This window comes from Triticum urartu, chromosome 3A, assembly GCF_056163025.1.
Source record: "Triticum urartu cultivar PI428250 chromosome 3A, HENAU_Tu73, whole genome shotgun sequence".
Lineage (NCBI taxonomy): Eukaryota > Viridiplantae > Streptophyta > Magnoliopsida > Poales > Poaceae > Triticum > Triticum urartu.
Window position 1 is genome coordinate 500,250,244 of NC_141875.1, and position 12,490 is coordinate 500,262,733.

Consider the following 12,490-nt stretch of genomic DNA (forward strand, 5'->3'; position numbering starts at 1 on the left):
GTCGGACCAGTGGGGCCTGACGGGAAGGAGATCCCTGTGAGCTTAGTATACGGCCAAGTAGAGTTGGCCGCGAAGTATTCCCAGCAGGACTGTAAATTAGACAGCCTGTTAGATGGTATAGAAGAGGAATACAATCAGTCAGAATGACTATGTAATTTTGAATTGACATGTGTAATGCCTTCTAGCCGGATTGTAGATCGTTTGTCGTTGCCGACCTTTTCGCTTCAACCTCGGGACCTGACGGTCCGGAGTGTGTCCGAATACCATAGAGGTTATATAAGAACCGTGGTATGCGTGGAGACCAGGCGTAGGGGTCATTAGTGCTTTATCAGACAAGTGCCCAACTAGTTATGTTATATTACATGGTTAGTAAGAAACATCTTCTAGAGAGAATAGTTCCGTTAGGGGTTCCTTTCGCTGGGAGGCATGCCCTAAAGTGCATGTCCGGACTGCGTAAAAAGACGCAGAAAAAGCATCTGGGGGCGCATAAAATGAGTAAAAAGATCATCTTTTATCTCACCGACCGAATATTCCCTCAAGACCGCTAGCTTTCGGCTTCGCCCAGTCTGAGGTACACATCCGGCTGACCCGGCAGTAACAATCGCAGAGGTGCTCCCTTTACCGCCTAGCCGAACAATCGGGAACGTAGGGGTAAGCACAGGAGCCACGCAACCCAGCTTGGCCAAAACTTAAGTCATATCGATGCATATAATGGTGAAGAAAAAGGTACATGCGGAAGTTTGACGCATGTGTTGGGCGTGAAGCCCGTATAAATAAGCTTCTGTTAAAGAAGCCCCCAGGTTTAATGAGCGCGAGTGGCGCGTCACTAGATGAGCCTTTAAGGGCTATAAAAGAAAAGAGGGGAAGGAGAGAAATGTAAGACAGAAAAATGCAAAAAATGGACAGAGGAAGGAGACGAACACAGAGTCCGGCGCTAGGCATAGAATCTTCGGAGACGGGTGGCGTTCCACGGGTTCGGCTCGAGTCGGTTATCCGACGCATCTCGCAGGCGGTATGCCCCGCCAGTTAGGACTTGGTCGATTATGAATGGACCTTCCCACTTGGGCTTGAGTTTGTCCTTTTTCTTATCCGGCAGGCGTAGAACTAGTTCGCCAACATTGTAATTTTTGGCCCGTACTTCTCTGCTTTGATATCTTCGGGCCTGCTGTTGATAAAATGTGGAACGGGCTTTTGCCACGTCACGGTCCTCCTCCACGGCGTCCAAGTTGTCCTGCCGATCGAGCTCGGCTTCTCTTTCTTCGTACATGCGCACTCTAGGTGAGTCATGAATTATGTCGCAGGGCAGAACTGCCTCTGCGCCGTACACAATAAAAAATGGTGTGTATCCGGTGGTGCGATTTGGCGTGGTCCGCAGCCCCCATAGCACGGAGTCGAGCTCCTCTACCCAGTGCGTGTTAGATTCCTTGAGGGACCACACCAGTCTGGGTTTAATGCCGCTCATGATAAGACCATTTGCACGTTCGACCTGGCCGTTGGTTTGTGGGTGATAGAAGGAAGCATAATCGAGCTTGACGCCCATGTTTTTGCACCAGAGTTTTACCTCGTCGACGGTAAAGTTTGTACCGTTATTGATTATGATGCTGTGGGGGACGCCATAACGGTGTACAGTCCCGGATATGAAGTCTATCACAGGTCCGGATTCGGCCGTTTTAACAGGCTTGGCTTCTATCCATTTGGTGAATTTATCCACCATGACCAGTAAGTATTTTTTCCTATCGGTCCCACCTTTAAGGGGTCTGACCATGTCAAGCCCCCAGACCGCAAAAGGCCAGGTGATGGGTATAGTTTGGAGTGCGGTGGGTGGCATATGGCTTTGGTTGGCAAAAAGTTGGCAACCAGCGCATCGTTGGACTAGGTCCTGAGCGTCTGCCCGGGCCGTCGGCTAATAAAAGCCTGTACGGAAAGCCTTGCTAACAAGGGACCGAGCAGCGGCGTGGTGACCACCGAGTCCGGCATGAATTTCAGCCGAAAGGTTCCGCCCTTCCTCTTTGGAGATGCACCTCTGAAGGACTCCGGTAGTGATTTTCTTATAAAGCTCTCCCTCATGGACTCTATAGGCTTTAGATCGCCGCACTATGCAGCGGGCCTCGTTTTGGTCTTCCAGGAGTTCCTGCCTAGTAAGGTAGGCTAGGAATGGTTGTGTCCACGGGGCGATGACCGCCATTATTACGTGGGATGAAGGTGTAATTTCATTGGCAGAGCCTCCAATTGTGTCAGATTGTTCGGCATCGAGTGGTGCGGTTGGGTCTGGGCTGTTATTTGCGGGTTCCCCCTCCCATGCTACGGATGGCTTGAACAATCTTTCCAAAAAGATGTTGGGGGGACTGCATCGCGTTTTGCTCCGATGCGTGCCAGGACGTCCGCTGCTTGATTGTTTTCTCGGGCTATATGGTGAAACTCCAGCCCTTCGAACCGAGCTGACATTTTTAGGACGGCGTTGCGGTAAGCTGCCATTTTTGGGTCCTTGGCGTCGAAGTATCCATTTATTTGGGATATCACGAGGTTTGAATCCTCGCATACCTCCAGGCGTTGGATACCCATGGATACTGCTATCCGGAGACCATGTAGGAGGGCCTCATATTCGGCTGCATTGTTGGAATCCATGTACATGATTTGGAGCACATATTGGACTGTGTCTCCTGTGGGGGACGTCAGGACGACGCCAGCCCCCAGTCCGGCCAACATTTTGGAGCCGTCGAAATGCATAATCCAGTTTGAATATGTGTCGTACTCTTTAGGGAGCTCGGCCTCCGTCCATTCTGCGACGAAGTCGGCCAAAACTTGCAATTTAATAGCTTGCCGTGGCTTATAGGTTATATCGAACGGGAGAAGCTCGATGGCCCATTTTGCAATCCAGCCCGTTGCATCACAGTTGTTGATAATATCGTTGAGTGGTACTTCTGAGGCTACTGTTATGGAACACTCTTGGAAGGCAAGGAAAGTCCCATCCGGACACGGGACTAAGTCTTCAATCTTGTATCTTCATAGTCCAGGAGTCCGGCTGAAGGTATAGTCCGGCTACCCGAACACCCCCTAATCCAGGACTCCCTAAATTACCTCGCAGGGAAAGTGGAACTGCACCTTTGCTTCACTGAAGAGAGTTTTGGACCATATTTTGATATCAGTGGCCATCCTTTCCATCTTCTTCTCCATCCGGACGAAAGGGCAACCGTGATTCACTGGTCGCTGCCAAGCTCTAGCAACAGTCTCCTGGAAGTGGGGGAAACTTGGCCAGAAGTTTTCAAAATGGAAGGCTAGTCTTCTACACGGGGCGGCAGTGTTCCCTAGCAGAAGAGGGCAGTGATCCAAGCAGGCCATTGACGCAACCTTGAGAATGAAGGAGGGGAAGAGAGCCTCCCATTCCACATTGCAGAATACTTTATCAATGCTAACCCTCATTGGATTTCCCTCTCATTCGACCAAGTAAATCTTCTATTTTTGCACTTAATCTCTCTTACGCCTGCTCTGTCAATTGCTGATCTGAACATTCCCATAATCCTTTGGTTCAGGTTGAGGTTATTCTTGTCCCACGCTTCGTAAATGATGTTAAAGTCTCCATTGATCAACCACGGCTCTCCGAGAGGAGGGGCGGTGTCGGTGTCAAAACCGGCGGATCTCGGGTAGGGGGTCCCGAACTATGCGTCCAGGCGGATGGTAACAGGAGGCAGGGGACATGATGTTTTACCCAGGTTTGGGCCCTCTTGATGGAGGTAAAACCCTACGTCCTGCTTTTTTATTCTTGATAGTATGAGTAGTACAAGAGTTGATCTACCACGAGATCAGAGAGGCTAAACCCTAGAAGCTAGCCTATGGTATGATTTTATGTTGTCCTACGGACTAAAACCCTCCGGTTTATATAGACACCGGAGGGGGCTAGGGTTACACAAGGTCAGTTACAAAGGAGGAAATATACATATCCGTATTGCCTAGCTTGCCTTCCACGCCAAGTAGAGTCCCATCCGGACACGGAACGAAGTCTTCAATCTTGTGTCTTCATAGTCCAACAGTCCGGCCAAAGGATATAGTCCGGCTGTCCGGAGACCCCCTAATCCAGGACTCCCTCAGTAGCCCCCGAACCAGGCTTCAATGACGATGAGTCCGGCGCGCAGTGTTGTCTTCGGCATTGCAAGGCGGGTTCTTCTCCAAATTTCGAACGTTTGTTAAGAAGTGTCCGGTCCCATAAATGCTGGACCTCTTGGCTTCTGCGCCCAATAAGGGCTATCTCCCATGTGTCGAATGAATATGAGGTGCCAGGGCGTTTTTACATTCGCCCCCCTAGCTAGATAAATAAATTGCCTATTAAAGGGATGGGGATTCTTAGATCCGATCCATACCATCCTCCCCTAGCGAGAATCCATCAGAGCGTGCTTCGGAAAGATCCACTCCAGCATGGCCGAACCCCGCATCTCCTCCTCCCGGCCCCATAGCCCTAAGCCCGGTGATTGGGAGAGGTGTTCAGTCCCACACAGTCGATTAGTCGAACTACAGACTAGGGATTTCTCCCTCCAGCGTACATGGTGCTCGTCCGAGCCGGGCTCGCCACCTACAATGGCGGGGAGCAAGCGGAGAGCTTCTCCAGCCCCTCTACGGGGGAGCGGGTCTGCCTTGTACCTTATTTATTAAGGGGACTCGGATTTCCAATTCAGCCGTTCCTTCATGGGCTCCTAGAGTTTTACGACCTCCAACTACATAATTTTACCCCGGCTTCCATTTTACACATCGCCGGCTACGTTGCCCTCTGCGAGTTATTCCTGGGCTGCGAGGCTCATTTCGAGCTGTGGAAAATGTTATTTTGCCTCATCCCTCGCACACAGAAGGGGTCACTTTATCAAGTGGGCGGAGCCAAAATATGGCGCATCGCCGGAACCGGATACCTGTCCGGTACTCCGAAGAAGACGTCCGAAGACCAGCCTTCGGAATGGTTTGATATGGAGGATGTCCCCCTTCCGGACCCTGTTCGGCAGGGTCTTCCTGAGTTCAGCAATGCTCCTCTGAAGAAACGCCGAAGTTGGCGCCCACGGAGCCCCTAGGAGGAAGACAACGGAGAAGTCATGTACCTAATGAACCGGATTAAAGCGCTGGCTCAATCAGGATTGACAGTAATCGAGGTTATGTCAATATGCATAACGCGAGGAGTGCAACCACTTCAATATCGAGGACACCCCCTGTGGTGTTTTAACGGGGAAGACGATGCCACCCGTTGCGGGCGTAAGGGTCCAGATAATGCTGCCGCTTTAGCAAAAATTATGTCCGAATTGTTCAAGGGAGAGGAAGAGGAGTTCATCCGCATCAAGCCACGGGATGGATTCTCCATGTACAACCCTCCAAGCTGGGTGAGTTCTATCTCCTTACTCCCATTCTCCCCGCGTTCTTTGTCGTAGGTACTCACCTTGCCATTTTGCGGCAGGAACTGTGGAAAACCATAAGGGAGGTCAGCATCCCATCTCCACAACCAAAGGACCCTGACCGGGCCCTCCGTCCCGGACTCGAAGAAGATCTGGACATATTCATGGAGCTGATAGACCGGCAGTTCTATCAATTAAGTTGTGATGACGCCATGGTGGCCATTACGGCCGACTATCCCGGACTGCTTCTTGCGTCGCACGTAAAAAAACAAAAATCCCAACTCCAAAAACTAGGATCCCCTTTTAGACACTTCACCTACCATATACATATGGTGTTTTACAGGGAAGGCATTCGGGACGCCATGCCGAACCCGCATCGACTCGCCCACAACAGGCATCGAGGCTAGGCAGGCCAAAAAGGAAGGCGGTCAGGTCAGAGACGCCGGCACAGAGGTACGACAGGAACCCCGCTCCGTGGTTGTCATCTTTCTTTAAATTTAATGACATCCCTGTTTCTTTAACAGAAAAAACGCTCGCTGGAACATGTCTGGTGAGGCTGCCGATCACGCTTCCACCAGTCGGGCTCTAGGACCGGACATAGAGGCGGAAGCCGACATGGGGCGGACTCTGGATACCCTCCCTACAGAGGATGCGGGTAGGCTATCCGCTACAAATTCAGAAGTGGAGAGCGCCATGAATCATAGGCGTTGCTGGGTCATACTCCGCGACGCTTGCTTCTCACTAGAGGCATTTGATGCCTTCAATTCTGGAGAGGCGTACCTCCGTGCTGCTCAAGATAGTCTAGCCAGAGCCACAGACCAGTATGTAAAGGATGTACGGGTAAGTAAATTTGACGATTATATGTATCAGTAGCCCCTGAGACTTGAAACAGTTAGCAGAACTTATTTAAGGATCATCTTTATTGTGCAGGTTCTTACAGAGAAGAATACTCGACTGTCACAGGAGCTAGAGGAATGCAAGACCCAACTTTGGGCCGCCATTGCCGCATTAAAGGAACCTAAAAAGTCCCCAGCTGGTAACATTTCTTTCAAACAATGATGGGTACTGTATAGCGTGTGGCATGGCTGCAGATCTAACAATAGATGTTGCAGATGAATATGGAGAGAATCCGGAGGACCAGCATGCCGTACGACAGCTAAAGGCTGGCAAACGCGTGCTGACTAAGGTCAGGCAGGAGAAAAACAATCTCCAAGACGCCAATACCAAGCTGAGCGTGGAACTGAAAGATGTTCGAGCCCAGCTTGCGGACTCCGAGAAGGAGAATAAGCGGCTTCGACGCGGCATATTTAGTAAGTGCTTGAACGAACCCTTAAAAAAGGGGACGGCGGAGAAGCCGGCTAACAGAGTTATGTCTGCAGGTACGCTAACGGGTCACCCCGCGGAGGAGATGCCCGAGTCTGCGGGTGATCTTCTATCCGAGCTCTCACAACTGCACGAACAAGTTCAACAGGTGATGCAAGGTATTGCCCAGGCCTTATGGCCATCCGTCTCCCTACCAGAAGGCGTTGGACAGCTTGTGGAGAGGCTGAAGGGAGCACGGCGGTGCTTCCGATTATGGAAGATATCTACCTGCCGTCAAGGTGCCAGGGAAGCCTGGGCCATGGTGAAGACGCGGTATACCAAGACTGACCCAAATCACATGGCCGAGGTCGGACCTGTGGGCCCGACGGGAAAGAGATCCCCGTTAGCTTAGTTTATGGGCAAGTAGAATTAGCCGCAAAGTATTCCCAAAAGGATTGTAGGCTGGACCGCCTGTTGGATGGTATATAAGAAGAATTTAGTCAGTCTACATGACTATGTAATTAATGTGACATGTATAATGCCTTCTAGCCGGATTGTAGATCATTTGTCATGGCGGACCTTTTCGCTTCAACCTCAGGACCCGATAGTCCGGAGTGTATCCGAATACCCGCTCAGTTATATAAGAACCTGGGTATGCGTGGAGACCAGGCGTAGGGGTCATTAGTGCTTGAACAGACAAGTGCCCAACTAGTTATGTTATATTACATGGGTAGTAAGAAACATCTTCCCGGGAGAATAGTTCCGTTAAGGGTTCCTTTCCCTGGGTACGCATGCCCTAAAGTGCATGTCCGAACTACGAGAGGAAACACAGGAAAAAACATCTGGGGACATGTATGAAAAATAAAAATCATCTTTTGTTCACCGACCGAATATTCCCTTAAGAACGCTAGCTTTCGGCTTCACCCAGTCTGAGGTACACATCCGGCTGACCCGGCAGTAACAATCGCAGAGGTGCTCCCCTTATGCCCTAGCCGAATTAACGGGAACGTAGGGCATAAATACAAGAGCCAGGCAACCCAGCTTGGCCAAAACTTAAGTCATATCGATGCATATAATGGCGAAGAAAAAGGTACATGCGGAAGAATAACACATGTGCGGGGCATGAAGCCCAGATAAATAATTAAGCTTATGTATAAGAAGCCCCCAGGTACGATGAGCGCGGCTAGCGCATCTATAATGTGCAAGCGAGGCACAAGTTGGCCCTTGAAGGCCTAGAGAAAGAATAAAAGAAAGAAAGGTAAACGAGACAGATAATTTATATGAAAAAAATGGACAGAGGAAGGAGACGAACATAGAGTCCGGCGCTAGGCGTAGAATCTTCGGAGCCTGGCTGCGTTCCATGGGTTCGGCTCAAGTCGATTATTCGATGCATCCCGCAGACGGTACGCTCCACCAATCAGAACTTGGTCAATAATGAAGGGTCCTTCCCATTTGGGCTCGAGCTTGGACTTTTTCTTCTCTGGCAGGCGTAGAACTAACTCGCCAACGTTATAAGTTTTGGCCCGTACTTCTCTGCTTTGGTATCCGTGAGCCTGTTGTTGATAAAATGCGGAACGGGCTTTTGCCACGTCGCGCTCGTCCTCCAGGGTGTCCATACTGTCCTGCCGATCGAGCTCGGCTTCTCTTTCTTCATACATGCGCACTCGAGGTGAGTCATGAATTATGTCGCAGGGCAGAACTGCCTCAGCGCCGTATACCATAAAGAAGGGTGTATATCCGGTAGTACGGTTCGGCATGGTCCGCTGCCCCAGAGTACGGAGTCGAGCTCCTCTACCCAGTACGTGTTGGACTCCTTTAAGGACTGCACTAATCTGGGTTTAATGCCGCTCATGATAAGACCATTTGCTCGCTCAACTTGGCCGTTGGTTTGTGGGTGATAGACGGAAGCATAATCGAGCTTGATGCCCATGTTGCTGCACCAGAGTTTTACCTCATCGACCGTGAAGTTCGTGCCGTTGTTAGTGATGATGCTGTGGGGGACGCCATAATGGAGTACGACCTCGGATATGAAGTCTATCACTGGTCCGGATTCGGTTGTTTTAACAGGTTTGGCTTCTATCCATTTGGTGAATTTATCCACCATGACCAGTAAGTATTTTTTCTTATGGGTTCCCCCTTTAAGGGGTCCAACCATGTCAAGCCCCCAGACCGCGAAGGGCCAGGTAATGAGGATTGTTTGGAGGGCGGTGGGTGGCATGTGGCTTTGCTTTGCAAAAAGCTGGCAATCGGCGCAGCGTTGGACCAAGTCATGTGCGTCTGCCCGGGCCGTCGGCCAATAAAACCATGTACGGAAGGCCTTGCTTACAAGGGCCCAGGCTGCAATGTGTTGGCTGCCAAGTCCGGCGTGAATTTCTACGAAAAGCTTCCGCCTTTCCTCTTCGGAGATGCACCTTTGAAGGACTCCGATAGTGCTTTTTTATACAGCTCTCCCTCGTGGACCCTGTAGGCTTTAGATCGCCGCACTATGCAGCATGTCTCATTTTGGTCCGCGGGAAGTTCCTGCCTAGTTAAGTAGGCCAAGAATGGTTCTGTCCATGGGGCAATGATGGCCATTATGATGTGGGTTGAAGGTGTTATTTCGGTGGCAGAGCCTCCGATTATGTCAGGGTGTTCGGTATCGGGCATTTTGGCCGGGTCCGGACTATTGTTACCAGTGTCCCCTTCCCATACCACGGATGGCTTAAACAACCTCTCCAAAAAGATGTTGGGGGGACCACATCGCATTTTGTGCCGATGCGGGCGAGGATATCTGCCGCCTGATTGTTTTCCCGAGCCACATGATGAAATTCGAGCCCCTTGAACCGAGCTGACATCTTTAGGACGACGTTTCGATAGGCCTCCATCTTCGGATCTTTGGCATCGAAGTCTCCATTTATTTGGGATATTGCGAGGTTTGAATCCCCGCGCACCTCTAGGTGTCGAATGCCCATGGAAACTGCCATCCGAAGACCATGTAACAGGGCTTCGTATTTGGCTGCGTTGTTGGAGTCTGTATACAGTATCTGCAGTATGTATTGCACTGTATCTCCAGTTGGGGATGTGAGGATGATGCCAGCCCCCAGACCAGCCAGCATTTTGGAGCCGTCGAAGTGCATGATCCAATTGGAGTATGCGTCATACTCTTTAGGGAGTTCGGCTTCCGTCGATTCGGCGACAAAGTCGGCCAATACTTGCGATTTAATGGCTCGCCGAGGTTTGTATGTTATGTCGAACGGGAGGAGCTCAATGGCCCATTTGGCAATCCGGCCCGTGGCATCGCGGTTGTTTATAATATCATTGAGTGGTACCTCCGAGGCTACTGTAATCGAACACTCTTGAAAGTAGTGTCACAGCTTCTGGGATGCCATGAATACCGCGTAGGATGTCTTTTGATAATGTGGGTACCGTGATTTGCATGGAGTGAGGACAGTGGATACATAATATACCAGCTTTTGAAGAGGGAATTTATGTCCGTCCGCTTCTCGTTCGACGACGAGCACTGCGCTTACAACTTGATGAGTTGCTGCAATGTATAATAGCATTGATTCGCCGATCTCTGGCGCGGCCAGGATTGGGTTGGTTGCCAGTATGGCTTTTATTTCTTCCAATCCGGCTGTGGCAGTGTCCGTCCACTCGAAGTGTTCGGTGCGCCGAAGGAGGTGATAAAGGGGTAATGCCTTTTCTCCTAAGCGGGAGATAAAGCAGCTTAGAGCCGCCACACATCCAGTTAATTTCTGGATTTGTTTGAGGTCTGTTGGGGTATCCAACTATAACAGAGCTCGGATTTTGGCTGGATTAGCTTCAATACCTCTACTGGAGACAATGAAACCCAGGAGCTTTCCGACTGGTACGCCGAAAATGCATTTTTCAGATTGAGCTTGATGTCGTATGTCTGGAGGTTGTCGAATGTGAGCCTCAAGTCGTCTATTAGAGAGTTGACGTGTTTGGTTTTGACGACCACATCGTCTACGTATGCCTCTACTGTTTTGTCGATCTGTTTCTCCAGACATGTCTGAATCATGCGCTGATATGTTGCGCCGGCGTTTTTGAGCCCAAAAGGCATTGTGTTGAAACAGAAGGGACCGTATGGTGTGATAAATGCCGTTGTGGCTTGGTCGGACTCCGCCATCTTGATTTGGTGGTAGCCGGAGTATGCGTCGAGGAAACACAATGACTCGTGTCCTGCGGTAGCATCGATAATTTGATCTATGCGGGGGAGGGGGAAGAGATCCTTTGGGCAAGCCTTGTTGAGGTCCTTGAAATCGACACATAGGCGCCAGGATTTGTCCTTCTTTGGTACCATCACCAGGTTTTCTAGCCAGTCCGGGTGTTTTATTTCTCTGATGAATCCGGCCTCCAATAACTTGGCTAGTTCGTCTCCCATGGCCTGTCTCTTAGGTTCGGAGAAACGCCAAAGAGCCTGCTCGACCGGCTTGAATCCCTTTAGGATATTGAGGCTGTGCTCGGCCAGCCTGCGTGGGATTCCTGGCATGTCTGAGGGGTGCCAGACGAATATGTCCCAATTCTCGCGCAGGAACTCTCATAGTGCAGCGTCCACGGCGGGGTTTAACTATGCCCCGATGGAGGCTGTTTTTGTAGGGTCCATTGGGTGGACTTGGAATTTGAGTATTTCATCCGCTGGTTTAAAAGAGGTGGACTTGGATCTCTTGTCAAGTATCACGTCGTCCCTGTCCACTGTGGAGTGTAGCGTGGTTAATTCCTCGGCCGAAAGGGCTTCAGATAATGCCTCGAGGGCCAATGCGGCTGTTTTATTTTCGGCGCGGAGTGTTGTGTCCAGATCACTAGCGAGAGTGATGATTCCGTTGGGCCCGGGCATTTTGAGCTTCATGTACCCATAATGGGGTACGGCTTGGAAGATCGTGAACGTCTCACGTCCTAAAAGGGTGTGGTATCCACTACTGAACGGGGCCACTTGAAATGTAATTTCTTCGAACCTATAGTTCTCCAGCGTGCCGAATACCACATCTAGTGTGATTTTCCCAGCGCAGCGTGCTTCCCAACTGGTGATGATTCCTTTGAAGGTTGTGCTACTTTGCTCACTGCGGTTCCAGTCTATTTCCATTTTTTGAAGAGTTTCCTCATAGATGAGGTTTAATCCACTGCCGCCGTCCATGAGTACTTTGGTGAGTCGAAAGCCGTCCACGATTGGACTGAGGACCAGTGCGGCTGGTGCTCCGGCTGTTTGGAATTTAGGTTCGTCACTGGCATTGAAGGTAATAGCCGTGTCGCTCCATGGATTTATTGCTGCCATGTGGCAAATTTCGGCAATGCTGCGGAGTGTTCGCTTGCGCCTATTATTTGATGCGAAGGTCTCAAAGACTGTTAATACCATATTGTTATCCGTGGGATGGTGCTCTGTGGCATCTGGGATGAGAAGATCCTCGCCGCTCTTGGCCACCTGCCGGAGTATCCAACATGCTCTAAGGCTGTGTGTTGGTATGGTATCCGCCGTACTATGAATTTTGCAGGGGCCGTTAAGCCATCCCTCCAATACGGTTCCGTGCCCTGTAGAGGGTTTTTGTTTCTTTGTAACAAACTCGGGTGTCTTATGATAGTGCACCCTTTTGCTTCAGACTGGGTGTATATTCTGAGCCGGATTATCCCAAAATTTTGTTTCGGTTTTCCAGGCGCTTTCCATCGCACAGTACTTTCGTACTATGGACGCCAAGTCAGCGAAGTGTGATATGTCACGGCGACTTAAGGCATTAAGGATTCCCCTATCCATGCAATTATTGCAGAAAAATGAGACTGCGTCTTCCTCGCGACAGTCCTTAACCTTGCTCATCACAAGGAGGAATCTG